The sequence below is a fragment of the Macaca mulatta genome, chromosome 1, assembly GCF_049350105.2.
Source record: "Macaca mulatta isolate MMU2019108-1 chromosome 1, T2T-MMU8v2.0, whole genome shotgun sequence".
NCBI lineage: Eukaryota > Metazoa > Chordata > Mammalia > Primates > Cercopithecidae > Macaca > Macaca mulatta.
In genome coordinates, this window is record NC_133406.1 from 59576882 (window position 1) to 59595895 (window position 19014).

Sequence of the window (19014 nt, forward strand, 5' to 3'; positions counted from 1 at the left end):
TGCCTCAGCTTCCCAAGTAGCTAGGACTACAGGCATGTGCCACTATGCCTGGCTAAATTTTATTTTTGTAGAGATGGGGTCTTGCTATGTTGCCAAGGCTGGTCTCAAACTCCTGGCCTCAAGCAATCCTTCTGCCTTGACCTCACATGTGCTGGGGTTACAGGTGTGAGACACCATGCCTGGCCTCAGTGAGTATCTCTAAAAGACAGAAACTTTTTTTTTTTTTTTGGTCAGAGTCTCAGTCCTTCACCCAGGCTGGACTGCAGTGGCACTCACTACAACCTCTGCCTCCTGGGTTCAAGCAATTTTCCTGCCTCAGACTCCCAAGTAACTGGGATTACAGGTGCCCACCACCACACCCAGCTGATTTTGTATTTTTAGTAGAGACGGGGTTTCACCATGTTGGCCAGGCTGATCCCAAACTCCTGACCTCAGGTGATCTGCCCGCCTTGGCCTCCCAAAGTGCTGGGATTACAGGCACAAGCAACACGCCTGGCCCCTTTTCTTCTGTTTTAACCTGACTGTGTGTCAGAAAGCCCTTCTGGTCCTGTTATTCCCAGGGGCTGTATAAAACAAGGTGACCCCTTCTCTTCTATGTGAGTGCTCTGTATGTATTTCAGATGTATTGGGTCCTCTCCCTGAGGTTGCTTTTCTGTGGGCTAGGAAAGTTCCTCTGTTAGACTAAGTCTGTCATTCCAGCCTGACTAGAATTTTCTAGATCCTGGTTCTGCTGTTTAAAAGCTCACTGTGACTCTCAGCTTCAGATAATCTGCCAATGTGGTACATATGCCTTCTAGATCTCCACTAACCAGGGCAGACTCCAGGGCAGAACTCTCTGGTAGCCTACTACAGGCCTCCAGGGAGCCACCAATCAGCATCCACCTGCACCACCCCCCAGTCCACATCTCTCCATCCTGGCCACTAAACCATCATGAACAGCCTTCTTCAATGTCTTCCCAAAGTCTCCAGAAGAGCCCAGGACTTCAAAGAGTAGAGGGAATATATTGGCTTCGATGCCATTTCCACCCACCACTGGCTTTTTTTTTTTTTTTTTGAGACTGAGTTTTGTTCCTGTCACCCAGGCAGCTGGGATGCAATGGCACAGTCTTGGCTCACTGCAACCTCAACCTCCTGGGTTCAAGTGATTCTCCTGCTTCAGCCTCCCGAGTAGCTGGGATTACAGGCACCCATCACCGCGCCCGGTTAATTTTTGTACTTTTAGCAAAGACAGGATTTCGTCATGTTGGCCAGGCTGGTCTTGAACTCCTGACCTCAGATGATCCGCCCACCTCGGCCTCCCACCCACCACTGACTCTTACTGGGGATTCTTACCCCAGTAAAATGACAAACTTTCTCCAGGCCTTGTGAATTGTTCTGGAAAGACATCATGCTACAGGGTCAATACAACTCCTAAATGCAGCTCCCTTTCAGCAGCTGAGGTCCTTGGAAACACCGGTTTTTCCTACGCCAAGGCCACAGAGACCAGAATTCCACTTGCTTGCTAAGGGAGTCAATCATAGTTGAGAAACAGCTGAGGATTAAGCTGAGTTTTTAAGCTCAAGGACAACTGGGAGGTGGGTCTGGATATTCTACTGGAAGGGAGAAAGAAAAGCCAAGACCTAGTGGGAAGAGAAGGAGCAAACAAGGATGTCAAGCCATTAAATCAAGGAGGCCAAGTGGCCTCTACACAGTGCAGGACCCAGTGAATATAGAATAGGAGGTGGGAGTTCGGGCGTGGTGGCTCACGCCTGTAATCTCAGCACTTTGGTAGGCCGAGGCAGGGGGCTTGCTTGAGCCCAGGAGTTTGAGACCAGCCTGGGCAACACAGTGAGACCCTGCTTCTAAAAATAAAAAATTTAAATTTTTTTTTTTTTTTTGAGACAGAGTGTCGCTCTGTCGCCCAGGCTGGAGTGCAGTGGCCAGATCTCAGCTCACTGCAAGCTCCGCCTCCCGGGTTCACGCCATTCTCCTGCCTCAGACTCCCGAGTAGCTGGGACTACAGGCGCCTGCCACCTCGCCCGGCTAGTTTTTTGTATTTTTTAGTAGAGACGGGGTTTCACCGTGTTAGCCAGGATGGTCTCGATCTCCTGACCTCGTGATCCGCCCGTCTCGGCCTCCCAAAGTGCTGGGATTACAGGCTTGAGCCACCGCGCCCGGCCGCCAAAATTTTTTTTAAAAAGTAAGAAAGAAAAGAAAAAAAGAAAGGAAATGATAAGATCTTGGACCAGGCTGAGCAGTGAGCACAGAGGAGTGGAGATGCATTCCACAGACATTTCTAGGGTACAGTTAATAACATTCAGTGAAGTGGACAATGACGAGAAGTGGAGGATGACTCCACGATTTCCAGTTTGGTTGCCTGGTTAGAGAGTGATGCTTATAACCATGGCAGGGAATATGGAGGGGAGATGAAGATGGCACTTGAGATGATCAGCTGTTTTGGCCATGACAAAATTTAAATGCCTAACAGTTTGGCATTAATAAAGATCTGGGCTGGGCACGGTGGCTCACGCCTGTAATCCCAGCACTTTGGGAGGCTGAGGCAGGCAGATCATGAGGTAAGGAGTTTGAGACCAGCCTGGCCAGCATGGTGAAACCCCATCTGTACTAAAAATACAAAAATTAGCTGCGCATGGTGGTGCGTGCCTGTAATCCCAGCTACACATGAGGCTGAGGCTGGAGAATTGCTTGACCCCAGGAAGTGGAGGTTGCAGTGAGCCAAGATTGTGCTACTGCACTCCAGCCTGGGAGACAGAGCGAGACTCCATCTCAAAAATAAATAAATAAATAAAAAATAAAACAAATAAAGATCGGGGCTCAGGAAGGAGATCTAGGCTTGACAGGTAGGTTTGGGAGTCATTGGTGTATACGTAGCAATGAAAACCAGAGTAAATATGGTGACTCTGAAAAGTGAGTTATCAGGAAGAGGAAAGGGACTTACACAATGGGAGCAAGAAAATCACCACATTATTTAATGAAACAAAATCCATGCCCTTTGAGATTGGCAAAACCACGATGAGATATACTTCACACCTACTGGGTGTCTATAATAAAAAAGACAGACAATAATAAGTGTGGACAAGGATGTGGAGAAATTGGAATCCTTGTATGTTGCTGGTAAGCTATAAATAGTGCAGCCACTTTGAAAAACAGTCTGGCAGTTCCTCAAAAAGTTAAACATAGAGTTGCCATATGACCCAGCAATCCCATGCCTCAATACAGACCCAAGAGAATTGAAAATATATGTCCATAAAAAACTTCTACACAAATGTTCACAGCAGCATTACTCATATTAGCCCCAAAATGGAAAGCACCCAAAGTCTATTAACTGAATAATGACTCAGCAAAATGTGGTACATCATTAAAATGGAATAATATTCAGCCATTAAAAGGAATAAAGTACCCTGCTCTATCATGGATGAACCTTGAAAATATGATAACTGAAAGAAGCCAGATCTGAAAAACCACATGTTATACGATTCCATGTACACAAAATGTCCAGAATAGGCAAATCTGTAGAGACAGAAAATAGATTAGTGGTTGCTAGTGGCTGGTGGGAGGAGAAATGAAGGATCACTGATGATAGGTGTGGGGTTTATTTTGGGACTGATGAAAATATTCTGGAATTAGATAGTGGTATTATACAACTTCGTGAATATACTGAATATATTTTCACACTGAATATACTGAATATAATATTGTTATATATAATGTAGTATATATAATACACTATATTCATTGAATATACTGAATACTGTTTTTTTCCTAAAAACACTGATATTTAAAAGGAGTGATTTTTTTTTTTTTTTTTTTTTGAGATGGAGTCTCACTCTGTCACCCAGGCTGGAGTGCAGTGGCATGATCTTAGCTCATGCAACCTCCATCTCCTGGGTTCAAGTAATTCTCCTGCCTCAGCCACACGAGTAGCTGGGATTACAGATGCGCACCCCCATGCCCGGCTAATGTTTGTATTTTTAGTAGAGACAGGGTTTCACCATGTTAGCCAGGCTGGTCTCAAACTCCTGACCTCAGGTGATCCACCCGCCTCAGCTTCCCAAAGTGCTGGGATTACAGGAGTGAGCCACCGCGCCTGGCCTGAGAGTGAATTTTATGGTATGTGAATTACGTCTCTATACAATTTTTTAAACTATTTACTTATTTTTATTTATTTATTTTTTGAGATGGTGTATTGCTGTGTGGTCCAGGCTGGAGTGCAGTGGCACAGTCTCCGTTCACTACAACCTCTGCCTCTTGGGTTCAAGCGATTCTCCTGCCTCAGGCTCCCGAGTAGCAGGGATTACAGGCACCCGCCACCATGCCTGGCTAATTTTTTGTATTTTTAGTAGAGACAGGGTAGCACCATGTTGGCCAGGCTGGTCTCAAACTCCTGACCTCAGGTGATCTGCCTGCCTTGGCCTCCCAAAATGCTGGGATTACAGGCGTGAGCCACCACGCCTAGCCTAATTTTTTTAGTTTAAATTTAAAACTTTAAAAGAGATCTTGTTTTTTTGTTTTTTGTTTTTTTTCCCTTGAGACAGTCTTATTCTGTTGTCTGGAGTGCAGTGGTGCAGTCACGGCTCACTGTAGCTTCGGCTTCCCAGGCTCAAGCAATCCTCCTGCCTCAGTCTCCCAAGTAGCTGGGGCTACAGGTGCCCACCACCACTCCAGGCAAATTTTTGTATTTTTTATAGAGATGGGATTTTGCCATGTTTCCCAGGCTGATCTTGAACTCCTGGGTTTAAGCAATTCTCCCATTTCCACCTCCCAAAGTTCTGGGATTATAGGCATGAGCCACTTTGCCTAGACAAGATCATGGTCTTAATTACATTAAAATTATAGAAGGGTTATATTAAACAAAATCTTATTTCACATGTTGTGCTTATCTTCTCTTGCTTTAACATCTAAAGGATAAAGACTAAGTAAATGAAAAATTAAAAACAAAAACAAACACCCAAACTATTTCTGAGCGAGGAACTGTTTGCAATTTACAGTGGTTGTAAAAGATAAATTGTAGACCAATGGAAAAAATGTGAGCTACATATGCAACTTTAAATGTTCCAGTAGCCACATTTTATTTATTTGTTTATTTATTTGAAACAGAGTTTCACTCTGTCACCCAGGCTGGAATGCGGTGGCACGATCTCAGCTCACTGCAACCTCTGCCTCCCGGGTTCAAGCAATTTTCCTGCCTCAGCCTCCTGAGTAGCTGGGATTACAAGTCAGCACCACCACACCCGGCTAATTTTTGTATTTTTAGTAGAGACGGGGTTTCACCATATTGGTCAGGCTGGTCTCTAAAACCTGAATTCAAATGATCTGCCTGCCTCGGCATCCCAAAGTGCTGGGATTACAGGCGTAAGCCACTGAGCCAGGCCAGGAGTGACTCTTGACAGCCCTTCCCCAGGGTCTCCCAGAGGGCAGCGCTGGAGCATGGCCAGTGCCCATCTCAGAGTGCAGCACAGTGACAGGAAAGCTGCTGTTGAAATGGCCACCAGGACTGAGCAGCGCCCATCCTGGAACTGGACACACAGTGGATGCTTCATAACTGCTGAACAAAGAGATGCATCTCCCATTCAGGTGGAGGCCCAAAAAGAAGTCTGGAAGGACAGATTATTTTTTCTATTAAGTTATGCACAGTTTGTCGCAACTTGAGGTCAAAAGAAAGCATTCAGAGCCAGCATGGTGGCTGTAATCCTAGCTGTAATCCTAGCTGCTCAGGAGGCTGAGGCAGGAGGATCCCTTGAGACCAGGAGTTTGAGATCAGCCTGGGCAACATAGTGAGACCCTGTCTATTTAAAAAAAAAAAAAAATTGTTTTTAATTAGCCAGTTGTAGCCACGTGTGATGGCTCATGCCTGTAATCCCAGCACTTTGAGAGGCCAAGGAGGGGGCAGATTGCTTGAGTTCAGGAGTTCAAGACTAGCCTGGGAAACATGGCAAAACCCCATCTCTACTAAAAATAAAAAATGTTAGCTGAATGTGGTGATGCACACCTGTAGTCCCAGCTACTCAGGAGGCTAAAGTGGGAGAATCTTAGGAGGCCCAGAAGTCGAGGTTGCCATGAGCTGTGATCGTGCCACTGTACTCTAGCCTGGGTGACTGGGAGTGCCATGCTGCCTCAACAAAAGAAAAGAAAGGAAAGGAAAGGAAGAAGAAAAAGAAAGGGAGGGAGGGAGAGAGGGAAGGAAGGAAGGGAGGGAGGGAGGAAGGAAGGAAGGAAGGAAGGAAGGAAGGAAGGAAGGAAGGAAGGAAGGAGAAAAAGAAAGGAAAGAAAGAAAGAAAGAGAAAGAAAGAAAGAAAGAAAGAAAGAAAGAAAGAAAGAAAGAAAGAAAGAAAGAGAGAAAGAAAGAAAGGAAAAAAAAATTAGCCGTAATTTTTAACAGTGGCATGTGCCTGCAGTCCCAGCTACTCAGGAGGCTGAGGTGGGAGGATGAACCCAGGAGTTCAAGGCTGCAGTGAATTATGACTGCGCCATGGCACTCTAGCGTGTGTGACAGAGCAAGACTCCATCTCTGGAAAAAACAAAAAACAAAAAACAGAGAGAGAGACAAAGAAAAGAGCTCAAGATCCTCTGGCCGGGTGTGGTGGCTCATACCTGTAATCCCAGCACTTGGGAGGCCGAGGTGGGCAGATCACTTAAGGTCAGGAGTTCAAGGCCAGCCATGGCCAACACAGTGAAACCCTGTCTCCGCTAAAAATACAAAAATTAGCCAGGCATGGTGGCACCCGCCTGTAAGCCCAGCTCGTGAGGCTGAGGCAGGAGAATCTCTTGAACCCAGGAGGCGGAGGTTGCAGTGAGCTGAGGTTGTGCCACTGTACTCCAGCCTGGGCTACAAGAGCAAAACTCCATCTCAAAAAAAAAAAAAAAAAAAAAATCTTCCTTGGCCACCAGCTGGTGGCCTCTCTAAGCCTCAGATTCTTCACCTGTCAAGTAGATTAAAATTTACCTCCCCTGTCTACCTTATAAGGCTGAAGCAAGGATCAAATGAGATAATGTATGTGGAAGCCCATAAATCTTCAGACCCAAGGCATTAGGCTCTGCTTTTATTGCACATGGATGAGCTGGGGCATATTGTGTGATGTTCCAAGACAGCAACTAAATACTTACCTATAAGCTTCTGGGAGTAAGACACTTTCCATTTTTCTCGGGAAAATTACTTTGTATGACCATTTGGTTATGGTTTGGTATTGCTGTGGAATGTTTTTAGGCTAGGGCCCTGTAGAAGCAGGAGGATGAACTAGTTGACCTTCTCTTCTTGACATCCTCCCAAGACCTGAAAATTTTCAAGGCTGGAGCCTTGAGGGGTGTGTGTGTGTGTGTGTGTGTGTGTGTGTGTGTGTGCACGCGCGCACGTGCGCACTTTATCTCTTTCTCTTTTTTATTTTTTAATTTTTTTGAGACAGGGTCTTTCTTTGTGCCCAGGCTGGGGTTCAGTGGTGTGATCATGGCTTACTGCAGCCTCGACCTCCCAGGCTCAAGCGATCCTCCCACCTCAGCCTCCCAAGTAGCTGCAACCACAGGCGGGCACCACCACACCTGGCTAATTTTTACATTCTTTTTGGAGAGATTGGGGGGTGGGGTCTCCCTATGTTGCCCAGGCTGGTCTCGAACTCCTGGGCTCAAGCAGTCCTCCCATCTCAGCCTCCCAAAGTGTTGGAATTACAAGTGTGAGCCACCACACCCAGCCAATTTTCCTTTTAGGTGGTAACATTTTTTTTTTCTTCCCCAAACAAAGGAAAACCAGGCATATCTGCTCTATCTATACTGCATACAAACTGACACATTTCCCCTCAGGGAGTCAAAGTGAGAGGGAGGTGGAGGTTTGCTCTGCTTGGCAGATAGTCCAACATCAGGAACTTGATCCTCTAAAAGAATAATATGTGTGGCCTCATGTTTCTCTGGGCTATGGAGTGTCTGTGCTGTGAACTGACCATAAGTCTCTGTTGCCAGTGCCCAGTGAGTCTTTTTTCTCTTTTGGGGGCTTTGTTTCACCCACCAACCCATAAGGCTCAGCTGGGGAAGCAGTGTGTTAACTGTTCTGTTTATCATCTTGTTTGGCTGACTCCATCTCTCTGGGGATGGGCGCCAAAGGCCAAGAGAAGGAGCCTGTGCTGAGGCTCCGGGGATCTGTTTAGGGCCTTGGAAAGTGTATTTATTGAGAGCCATGTAAATGTCCAAATATAGGCAAATGGTTCAACACAGCCATACAATAGACTCTGATGACATCCACTGAAAACAATGTTTAGGAAGAATTTTTAGTGACATGGGAAAAGCGATTATAATATGATAAGCAAAAATATAAATAAATAAGGTAGGGAACACAATTTAGTGAATATGTGGCTGTGCATTAAATGATCTCAACTACAAAAAGAAAATATATAATTATACACTCAAAAAAATTGAAGCTGGGAGCCGTAGCTCATACCTGTAATCCCAGCACTTGGGGAGGCTGAGGAGAGTGGACTGTTCGAGTCCAGGAGTTTGAGACTAGCCTGGACATCATGGCAAAACCCTGTCTCTACAAAAAATACAAAAAAAAAAAAAAAAAAAAGCTGGGAGTGGTGGAGTGTGGGAGCAGTAAGCTGAGATTGCATCACTGCACCCCAGCCTAAGCAATAGAGCGAGACCTTGTTTCAAAAACAAACAAGCAAGAAAATTGACAATGGCTGATATATTTAGCCAATAAGACAAAGAATTATTGGCTATTTTCCTTTTTTTTCCCATGTTTAGGATATTGTCTATAATGAGCCTTATTACATTATAAGCATATTTTTCTTCAAATAAAATAAATTTAGAAGTATCGTGTCTATGTTCTTTATATCACCCCCATATGCTTTTAAGGCAAAGATGACAGAGACCGGAAGTAAAACCAAAAGCCTCCCAACCTGAAAGAACTTTGACCATTGGAACACTTGAGTCTTTAGTACTCTGGGATCATTATTAGACATTTTCTTGGTGATTTAAAAATTATTATACTTCGTTGGGCATGGTGGCTCACCCCTGTAATCCCAGCACTTTGGGAGGCCAAGGTGGGAGGATCACGAGTCAGGATATTGAGACCATCCTGACCAACATGATGAAACCCTGTCTCTACTAAAAATACAAAAATTAGCTGGGTGTGGTGGTGCGTGCCTGTAACCCCAGCTACTCAGGAGGCTGAGACAGGAGAATCACTTGAACCCTGGAGGCGGAGATTGCAGTGAGCCAAGATCACGCCACTGCACTCCAGCCTGGTGACAGAGCTAGACTCCATCTCAAAAAAAAAAAAAGAAGAGAAGAAATTGCTATACTTTTCAGTGAAGTTGAGGACATGGGACAAATGGGACAAGTGGGTTATCACTAAGTAGCAAGTGGAAGAGATGCTGCCATTGGGGTAGGTGAGATGATCTACCTTGAGGAAACTCAGTGTAAACAAAATGGTGCAACGTCAACCCTTGACAACTGGAATTTCAGAAGAAAATTTAAGCCCTTACTGCCCTAAGGCATCCATTATATAGAGTTAATTTCTTTCCTATGAATTGAGAATGGGACCAGCTAGCATCTTTGGGAGTGCTGGGTTTGGAATGTGTCCTCCAAAATTCATGCATTGGAAACTCAATCCCCAGCGCAGTGGTGTTGGGAGGTGGGGCCTAGTGGGAGGGGTTTGGGTCATGGGGGCACTGCTTTCATGAATGGATTAATGCCATTATCATGGAAGTGGGTTTGTCATAAAAGGACAAGTTCAACTTCCTGGCTCTCTTTGGCCCTCACTTGTCCTTCTGCCTGCTGCCATGGATAGGACAATGCAGCAGTGAGGCCCTTGCCAGATACAGGCCCTTGATCTTGGACTTCCCAGCCTTCAAAACCATGAGCAAAATGTACTTCTGTTCATTATAAATCACACAGTCTGTAGTATTTTATTATAGCAGCACAAAATGGACTAAGACAGGGGGAACTGAGGATATAGTCTCTCAGTTCATTTTCTCCAGGGCTTAATTATCTTATAGAAGCCTGGCTGAGAAAAGCTGATCAGTTGCCTACAAGGACCTAACCCAGTTCTGCTCCTCCTTTGCTCCAGCCTCACAACTCGGGCTTCAGAAAGGCAAGTCTGTGTCTACCCTGCTGCACAACAGGTATATCCAGATACCTTCCAGGTTATCATAGCCACATACCCAAGCACTGGGCCTCCCAAAGGGGTGGGCTCCGTGAGTGCTCTGAAGAGGGCAGCTCCCTCTGCTGCTCCTATGTGTGTGATCCAAAGGGAAATCTGCTTGTAGCAAGTTCTCTAGGAGAGCTGTATTACTTTTTCTAGATCTAGAGGCAATGCTGCTGAACTTCTCCAGATAGATACTTTAGGGAAGAATCCAGATGATGGGAGCTAAAGGCCTTATCTGAGTGCATATAGAGCAAATTATTAGCAAAAATGTTATTTATTATTCTTATTATTATTACTGAGACAGAGTCTCCCTCTGTTGCCCAGGCTGGAGTGCAGTGGCGTGATCTCAGCTCACTGCTACCTGTACCTCCCAGGTTCAAACAATTCTCATGCCTCAACCTCCCAAATAGCTGGGACTACAGATGTGGGCCAGTATGCCTGGCTAAATTTTTTGTATTTTTAGTAGAGACGGGGTTTTGCCATGCTGTCGAAGCTTGTCTTGAACTCCTGACCTCAAGTGATCAGCCCACCTCGGCCTCCCAAAATGCTGGGATTACACGCATGAGCCACCACACCCGACCTGCAAAAATATTATTAATATTTTCTTTAAGGTCTATCTGTCGCCCTAGGGATCACAGGTGGAATTTATTTATTTATTTATTTATTTATTTTGAGACAGAGTCTGGCTAGTTGCCCAGGCTGGAGTGCAATGGCATGATCTTGGCTCACTGCACCCTCTGGGTTCAAGTGATTCTCCTGCCTCAGCCTCCCAAGTAACTGGGATTACAGGCATCCACCACCACGCCCAGCTAATTTTTGTATTTCTAGTAGATCAGGCTGGTCTCGAACTTCTGACCGCAGGTGATTCACCCGCCTTGGCGTCCCAAAGTGCTGGGATTACAGGCGTGAGCCACCATACCTGGGAAGTGAACTTAATATGTTAGTTTGTAATCTCAGATTACTATAGAGCTGGAAGACAGAATTGCAAGGAAATGAAGAAAAAAATGGAACAAGTTTAAACTGAAGGGGAAATATGGCAGTGATCTATCCCAACAATTCAGACCTCAGAGTGTAAATTTTAGACTGATTTAATTGGTTATTTTTAAGACCTGGATAAAAAAGGATCACTGCCAAATCTTCCTTTATTTGACAAGTTGGATACAAAATCATATTTTCAAATAGTCTCAGAAGGGTATAGATGAATTATAAATTTTGTAGATTCAATCAAGTGTGATAGAACTGCCTTTGCAAATTCCTCATCCTTCATTCATTCAACAGGCATCTATTAAGCCAGGTATTGTGTTCACTGCTGGGGACATGAAGATGAATAAGAGTCAGCTCTCATTCTTAAGAAGTTTGGGAAAAGCACAGAAACAGACAATGCTGAAATGATGTGTTACATGCCAATGGAACAGGAAGTGCCAGAACTTGCAGGTGGTGCTTTGTGAACACAGAGGTGGAGCACAACAACTCAGGCTGGAGGGGTCCGGAAAGCTTCTAGACAAAGTGTCAGCTAAGTTAAGCCTTGAAAGAGGAATGAGGGTTGGCTAGGCCTGGCATTCCAGTTGGAGGCGACAATATGTTCAAAGGCACAGAGGAAGCAAGATAAAGCCTGGCACTCTGGAGAACCAATGGTCAAGTATAACTGTAGGGTGAGAGTCAAGGTGAAGAGCATTCGTAGCTTGAGAAACAGGAAGGCACTGGATCATCAGTGGCCTTCTAAGCCAGGCTAAGAAGTGTGAATTTGATGATGGAAGCTACATTGAGCAGTTGAAGGCTTTTACAGAGGGAAGGTCAACTGTGGGGAGGATGGATTCCAATGGCATGAGAAGAGAGGCTGGGAGATGAGTTAGGAGGCTGTAACGTTCTTCTAGTTGATAAGTGATATGCGTGGGAGCAATAGAAGTTGAATTGCGAGGAGGGGCAGAGTCCAGAGAGATCACAGAGGCAGAAACAACAGGATCCTAACACCAGGAAAGTCTGGAGACACTGGGAGAGGAATTGGAGCAGGACAATAGCCCAGGGTTAGGACGTAGGTGTCTGATTAGATGGTACTTCTATTCACCAAAGTGCGGAACACAGGAGGAAAAGCAGGTGTAGGGGTCGGGTGGGGTGACAATGATTAATTTATTTGTAGACCAGCTGAATTTGAGACACTTGAGGAGTCCAAGAGGCAACTGAATGATCTAGAACTCAAAATAGAGATCTAGGCCAGAGATAGAAAGAGAGCATATGGGGATAGCTGAATCCATGGGGTTGGATGAAGGTAGCCATGAAGACTGCACAGGAAGGGCAGAGCCCTAAACAGTAATATTTAGGCAATAGAGTATGAGCTGCACACAGAGGAGATTAAGAAGGAACAGCTAAAGAGATGAAAGGAAAACAAGGAGAATGTGCTGTATTGGCACCGAGGGAAATGAGTGTTTTAAAGAATGACAGAGTGGTTAAATACCACAAAGTAAACAAATAGTTAAAGACTAAAAAGTGTGCTCAGATAAAGGCAACAAGGAGGTCTCCAGATACCTCATCTGTGCAGTGGTGGGTGGGGGCAGAGACGTCCAGGGTGATAGTGAGCATAGATGCCATTTCCTACCTCTTAGCTAAGAAGGAAAGGAGAGAATGTGGGAATTGGGGAGAAAGACCCAGTAAAAGGGAACGTTGAAGAGAGAGAGAGAGATGTTTAAAGGAGCAAAGGTCCCTGTGGAGGCAGGAGATAAGAGATTCTAAAAAGTGGGTTTGGGTAATAGTCTGGGACAGAAGAGGGATATCCTTTCCGTGGGATAAAAGAGAAAGGGAAAGCCAGGTTCGGTGGCTCACGCCTGTAATCCCAACACTTGGGGAGGCCAAGACAGATGGATCACTTGAGGGCAGGAGTTCAAGACCAGCCTGGCCAACTTGGCAAAACCTCACCTCTATTAAAAATACAAAAATTAGCTGGGCATGGGGGTGCATGCCTGTAATCCCAGCTACTCAGGAGGCTGAGGTATGAGAATCGCTTGACCTCGGGAAGCAGAGGAGGTTGCAGTGAGCTGAGATTGTGCCACTGCACTCCAGCCTGGGTGACGCAGTGAGACTCCGTCTCCAAAAAAAAAAAAAAAAAACAGGGAGAGAAAGGTGGGCAAAAGCTTGCATATATGTATGCTTGCAAGTTTTCAAGTGACAGAAGGGGAATTTGAAGACATTTTCATCTGATGGCTTCAAATGTCTCCATGAAATATAAGGCTAGATCATCTGTTGAGGGTGAAAAGAGACATGTGACAAGAGAGTTTGTAAAGAAAGCCTGACTGGGCACAGTGGGACACGCCTGTAATCCCAGCACTTTGGGAGGCTAAGGTGGGACGATCACTTGAGCTCAGGAGGCAAGGCTGCAGTGAGCCATAATCATGCCACTGCACTCCAACCTGGGTGACAGGGCAAGACCCTGTATCAAAAAAAAAAAAAAAAAAGAAAAAAGAAAAAAAAGCTAACTTTTAGGATAATGTCCCAGAGGAGTGAGAAGAAGGAGTGTAGATGTTTTCTGGGCAGCTTTGAGGGCTTGGCTGAGGTTATAGGGTTTTAATCCACAGAGGCACCAATACAGTGCTATTTGAGGCTGCTATTTTCTCTGGGTATGTTCAATAGCTTAGATGTACAATAGAACTGCTAAATGGTTACTTTCATCCAGGGTAGGGGTGATGGAAGGTTGGGGAGGACTAAGCATGAGAATTGAGGATAATGTTCAGAATAACCATAGTAACATATAAGCTAAAGAGGAAAATTACAAGTAAAACCTGAAAATTGAGTGGAAAAGCAGTCAGTCCATATTGGGAGTAGGTAAGACTAGGAATGAGAAGAAGCCATGAGGTGGGATATGCCTCTAAGTCATCATCTTTGGAAGAGATGAGTCCTGAGGTAGAGGAATCTGACCTGGGCTTTAGTGAAGTGTCCAAATCTCAATAGAGAGGGTCAGGAGGACAGGAGGCAGAACATGCTGAAAAGGATATACAGCACCTAGTTGCTCTCAGAGATGGACTCCATTAAAAATGATGGCTGGGAGGGGTGGTTCAGGCCTGTAATCCCAGCACTTTGGGAGGTTGAGGCTGGTGGATTGTTTGAGCCCAGGAGTTCAAGACCAGCCTGGGCAACATGGCAAAACCCTGTCTCTACCCAAAATAAAAAAATTAGCCAGGTATGGTGGTGCATACCTGTAGTCGGGAGGCTGAAGTGGGAGGACCACTTGAGCCCAGGAGGCAGAGGTTGCAGTGAGCCAAGATTGCACCACTGCACTCTGGCCTGGACGAAAAGACCTTGTCTCAAAAAGAAAAAACAAAAAGAAAGAAATGATGTTGATGACTATCACTTAACTTAGTGCCTACTGTTTGCAAAGCACTATGTTAGACCTTCTTCAAACTTTTGTATCTTTTCCTCATGGAGACCTTCAAATTAGGTGGTATCATCCTTATTGACAGAAGAAGAAATTAAAGTTCACTATGCATTCTCCATGACCCAGAAATTCCACTCTCAGTTACATACCCAACAGAAATGAAGTCAAAAGTGCACTAAAAATGTCTGAAAAAGTTCATAACAGCATTGTTTATAATAGCTCCAAACTGGAAACAACCCAATGTCCATTAACAGTGAAATGAATAAATAAATTGTGGTATATTCACATAGGAAAATGCTGCATAGCAATGAAGGTTTAAAAATGCTACTGATCCAGCCGGGTGCGGTGGCTCGCTCCTGTAGTCCCAGCACTTTGGGAGGCCAAGGTGGGTGGATCACGAGGTCAGGAGATTGAGACCATCCTGGCTAGCGTGGTGAAACCCCGTCTCTACTAAAAAAAAAATGCAGGGAAATTGGCCAGGCATGGTGGCGGGTGCCTGTGATTCCAGCTACTCGGGAGGCTGAGGCAGGAGAATGGCGTGAACCTGGGAGGTGGAGCTAGCAGTGAGCTGAGATCGTGCCACTGCACTCCAGCCTGGGCAACAGAGCAAGACTCAGTCTCAATAAAAAAAAAAAAAAAAAAATGCTACAGATGGTGTGGTGGCTCAGGCCTGTAATTCCAGCACTTTGGGAGGCCAAGGTGGGCGGATCATCTGAGGTCAGGAGTTCAAGACCAGCCTGGCCAACCTGGTGAAACCCCATCTCTACTAAAAATACAAAAATTAGCCGGGCGTGGTGGTGGGCACCTGTAATCACAGCTACTTTGGGGGCTGAGGCAGGAGAATTGCTTGAACCCGGGAGGCAGAGGTTGCAGTGAGCCAAGATTGTGCCATTGCATACCAGCCTGGGCAACAGGAGTGAAACTCTGTCTCAAAAAAATAAAAATTTAAAAAAAAAATGCTGGCCGGGCGCGGTGGCTCAAGCCTGTAATCCCAGCACTTTGGGAGGCCGAGACGGGCGGATCACGAGGTCAGGAGATCGAGACCATCCTGGCTAACACAATGAAACCCCGTCTCTACTAAAAATACAAAAAAATTAGCCGGGCGAGGTGGCGGGCGCCTGTAGTCCCAGCTACTCGGGAGTCTGAGGCAGGAGAATGGCGTAAACCCGGGAGGCGGAGCTTGCAGTGAACCGAGATAGCGCCACTGCACTCCAGCCTGGGCGACAGAGCGAGACTCCGTCTCAAAAAAAAAAAAAAATGCTACAGACAACAACATGGTTGCATGTCACAAACATGCAAAAAGTTGAGTGAAAGAAGCCAGACACAAAAAAATACACGCTGCATGACGCTCTCTCTCTCACTATATATATATATATATAATATATATATATATTTTATATATATATATAAAAGCAAGACTAACCTAGGGGATTAGAAATCAGGATGGGGCTATCTTTGGAGAGGAAGTTTGGGTGGGGACAGTACTGTGGTGCTGACAACATTCAATTTCTTGTTCATTTGTGATAATTCATGAAACTCTATACTTATGTTTTGTGCACATTTCTGTAAATCTTTTATATTCCAATAAAATATAAAACATTATTGTCAACTAAAATGAAATATAGACAAGGCATTAAAGAATAAAATAAAATAAAGTGAAGCTTAGAAATACTAAATGCTTGTCTGAGGCCACCCAGCTGATAAACAGTCAATTTGGGAATTAGCCCCAGGTCCCCCTGGTTTGGCTTGCAAGTCCAGCGCATGTCCCACCACACCAGCTGTCAGTCATATGCTGCGAAGGGACCAGTGTGCTCCCTCCTTCTCCTTAGGCATGGGTGGCTTTAGGGACAGAAGATCGATGCACTGGAGGTGAAAATCTACTGGATTTTCAAGCAGCTCTGGCAGCTGGCTGTTGTCTGTTGACTATTCTCATGCCAGATTTCATATCCGGAAGTACTTTCATGTTTTCTCTGCCCTTATCCAGGGAGCACTGAGCATTTTTCTTGTGACCTGAGGCTTGACCTCTGACTATTGTCAGTCTCCTTGGTTTCTCCTCCCTTCAGATCAACTTATGGCCGCCAGTGCTGTCCTTCCAGAGCAGCACGTTGCATGTATGAGGCAAATCTCATCTTCCCATCACCACACTTATCAACCTGGCTGCATCTTGGTCCATCTCTGCTGCCTTCTCTCCTAATACAAGACATGACCACCTGCTGCTGACTCGTGACCCCTCAACTGAACTCCACCCCTTTTTGCCCCCTTTCCTGGTGTTATAAAAGTCTCCCTGTCTACTGAATTATCCCCATCAGCCATACTAGAATATTCCCTGTCTTTCAAAAATATCCTCCCTGATTTCACATTTATCTTCAGCTGCCACCCTACTATTCTGCTTCCCATTAGAACAAAACTGAGGAAAAAAGAGACTTGTCTAGATGCTCCATCTCCAATCCTTATCCATATTCTCTCTTTTTAGTCCACTATTCACCACAGTGAAATCATTCTTGCCAAGGTTCCAATGGCTTCCATCTTACCAGTTACTGGGATTGATTATCTGTCTCACCTTATTAAACCTCTCAGCAAGAATGGATACGGTGGAGTACACGCTCTCCTTCTGGACGTCCTTTCTCACCTGATTTGGTGAAACCACTCTGAATGTCCTCCTACCTCTCAGTCCCTTCACTGGCTCCTTCTCCTCTGCCAACACCTAAATGTGGGTATCACAAAGGGCTGGGGCCTCGGCCCTCTGCTCTCCTCCACTCACATTTATTCCCTAAGTGATCTCTTCCAGGCTCAGGGCTTTCAGTATCATCCACAGACTGATGACTCCCACATTTAATCTCCTGTCCCCTCTTCCCACTGAGCCCCAGACTTACACAACCCCTGTCAACCCAACATTTCCCCTTGGGGGGGGTCTACTAAGCACAACAAACTTAACTTGTTCAAATCAGAATTCTTCACCTCCCAAAACCACTCCTTCCCTGCTGGTTCCCATGGCAGTAAAGGACATCAAATTCGGCCGGTCGTGGTGGTTCACGCCTGTGATACCAGCATTTCGGGGTTTTTAAAATGTTATTATTTTTTCCGACAGTCTCGCTCTGTCACCCAGGCTGGAGTGCAGTGGCATGATCTCAGCTCACTGCAACCTCCACCTCCTGGGTTCAAGCGATTCTCCTGCCTCAGCCTCCTGAGTACCTGGGATTACAGGTGCCCGCTACCACGCCCAGATAATTTTTGTATTTTTAGTAGAGACAGGGTTTCACCATGTTGGCCAGGATGGTCTCGAACTCCTGACCTCAGGCGATCTGCCCGCCTCGGCCTCCCAAAGTCCTGGGATTGGCCAGGTGCGGTGGCTCATGCCTGTAATCCCAGCACTTTGGGAGGCTGAGGTGGGCAGATCACCTGAGGTTGGGAGTTCAAGACCAGCCTGGCCAACATGGCGAAACCCTGTCTTTACTAAAAATACAAAACTTATCCGGGCGTGGTGGTGGGCGCCTGTAATCCCAGTTACTCAGGAGGCTTAGGCAGGATAATCACTTGAACCCAGAAGGCGGAGGTTGCAGTGAGCCAAGATCATGCCATTGCACTCCAGACCTTGTCTCAAAAAAAAAAAAAGGACATCAAATTCACCAAATAGCGTAGGCAGTACTGATCACCCCAACTCTTCTCTTTCCCCCAAAGCATCAGCCAGTTTCCATTTCTCATCAAACCATCTTTGAGCTCTCACCTGAGCAACAGAAACACCCTTCTAACTGCTCATTTCTGCACTCTTGCCCTCCTATAGTCTATCTGAAAGCTGGCAGAATGAGCCGTTTAAAGGCATAAGTTAGATCACATGTCTCCCCTACTCAAAGCACTCCAATGACTTCTCATGTGTTTAGAATAAAAAGTCAAACTCTGCTACCCTAAAAGCCCCACGTGATCGGAACCCTGCTTACTTCCAAGGCCTCGTCTCCTCCAGCCTCCTTCCCCACTCCTCTTGCTCTAGTTATGGGGCCTGGCTTTTCCTCTGATACCCTAACCCTGCTCCCACTCCAGGGCGTGTGTCTTTGATGTTCCCTCTGCTTGGAAGGCTTTTCCCCACACCTTCCCAAGGCTAGCTCCTTCGGTCCATTTAGAATCTGATCAAATGGGCCAGGTGCAGTGGCTCACACCTGTAATCCCAACACTTTGGGAGGCTGAAGCAGGTGGATCACCTGAGGTCAAGAGTTCGAGACCAGCCTGGCCAACATGGTGAAACCCCGTGTCTACTAAAAAATACAAAAAAAAAAAAAAATTAGCTGGGAGTGGCGGCAGGCACCTGTAATCGCAGCGACTCAGGAGGCTGAGGCAGGAGAATTGCTTGAATCTGGGAGGCAGAGGTTGCAGTGAGCCAAGATCGCACCACTGCATTCCAGACTGGGCAACAGAGTGAGACTCCGTCTCAAAAAAAAAAAAAAGAATCTGCTCAAATGTCACCTCTTTTGGTGGTGAAGAACCTGACTATTTTGTCAGAAGTGGTCCCCCACTGATATAGTTGGTC

General features: G+C 45.7%; 1 protein-coding gene and 2 long non-coding RNA genes across 3 annotated transcripts in view; 1 reads left to right on the plus strand and 2 right to left on the minus strand.

The window, feature by feature from the left end:
* The window catches only part of LMOD1 (leiomodin 1), a 52778-nt gene that overhangs the window by 24129 nt on the left and 9635 nt on the right, over positions 1-19014 (minus strand). The gene's annotated exons all lie outside the window — the stretch shown is intronic.
* On the minus strand, positions 1861-18940 carry LOC144341028 (uncharacterized). Its single transcript, XR_013417605.1, has 3 exons — positions 18290-18940; positions 4093-4424; positions 1861-2503 (listed from the first exon to the last, which is right to left on the minus strand). It is a non-coding gene; the product is annotated as an uncharacterized LOC144341028 (long non-coding RNA).
* LOC144341035 (uncharacterized) lies at positions 7310-13170 on the plus strand. The gene is made up of 2 exons (XR_013417608.1): positions 7310-7571; positions 12233-13170. It is a non-coding gene; the product is annotated as an uncharacterized LOC144341035 (long non-coding RNA).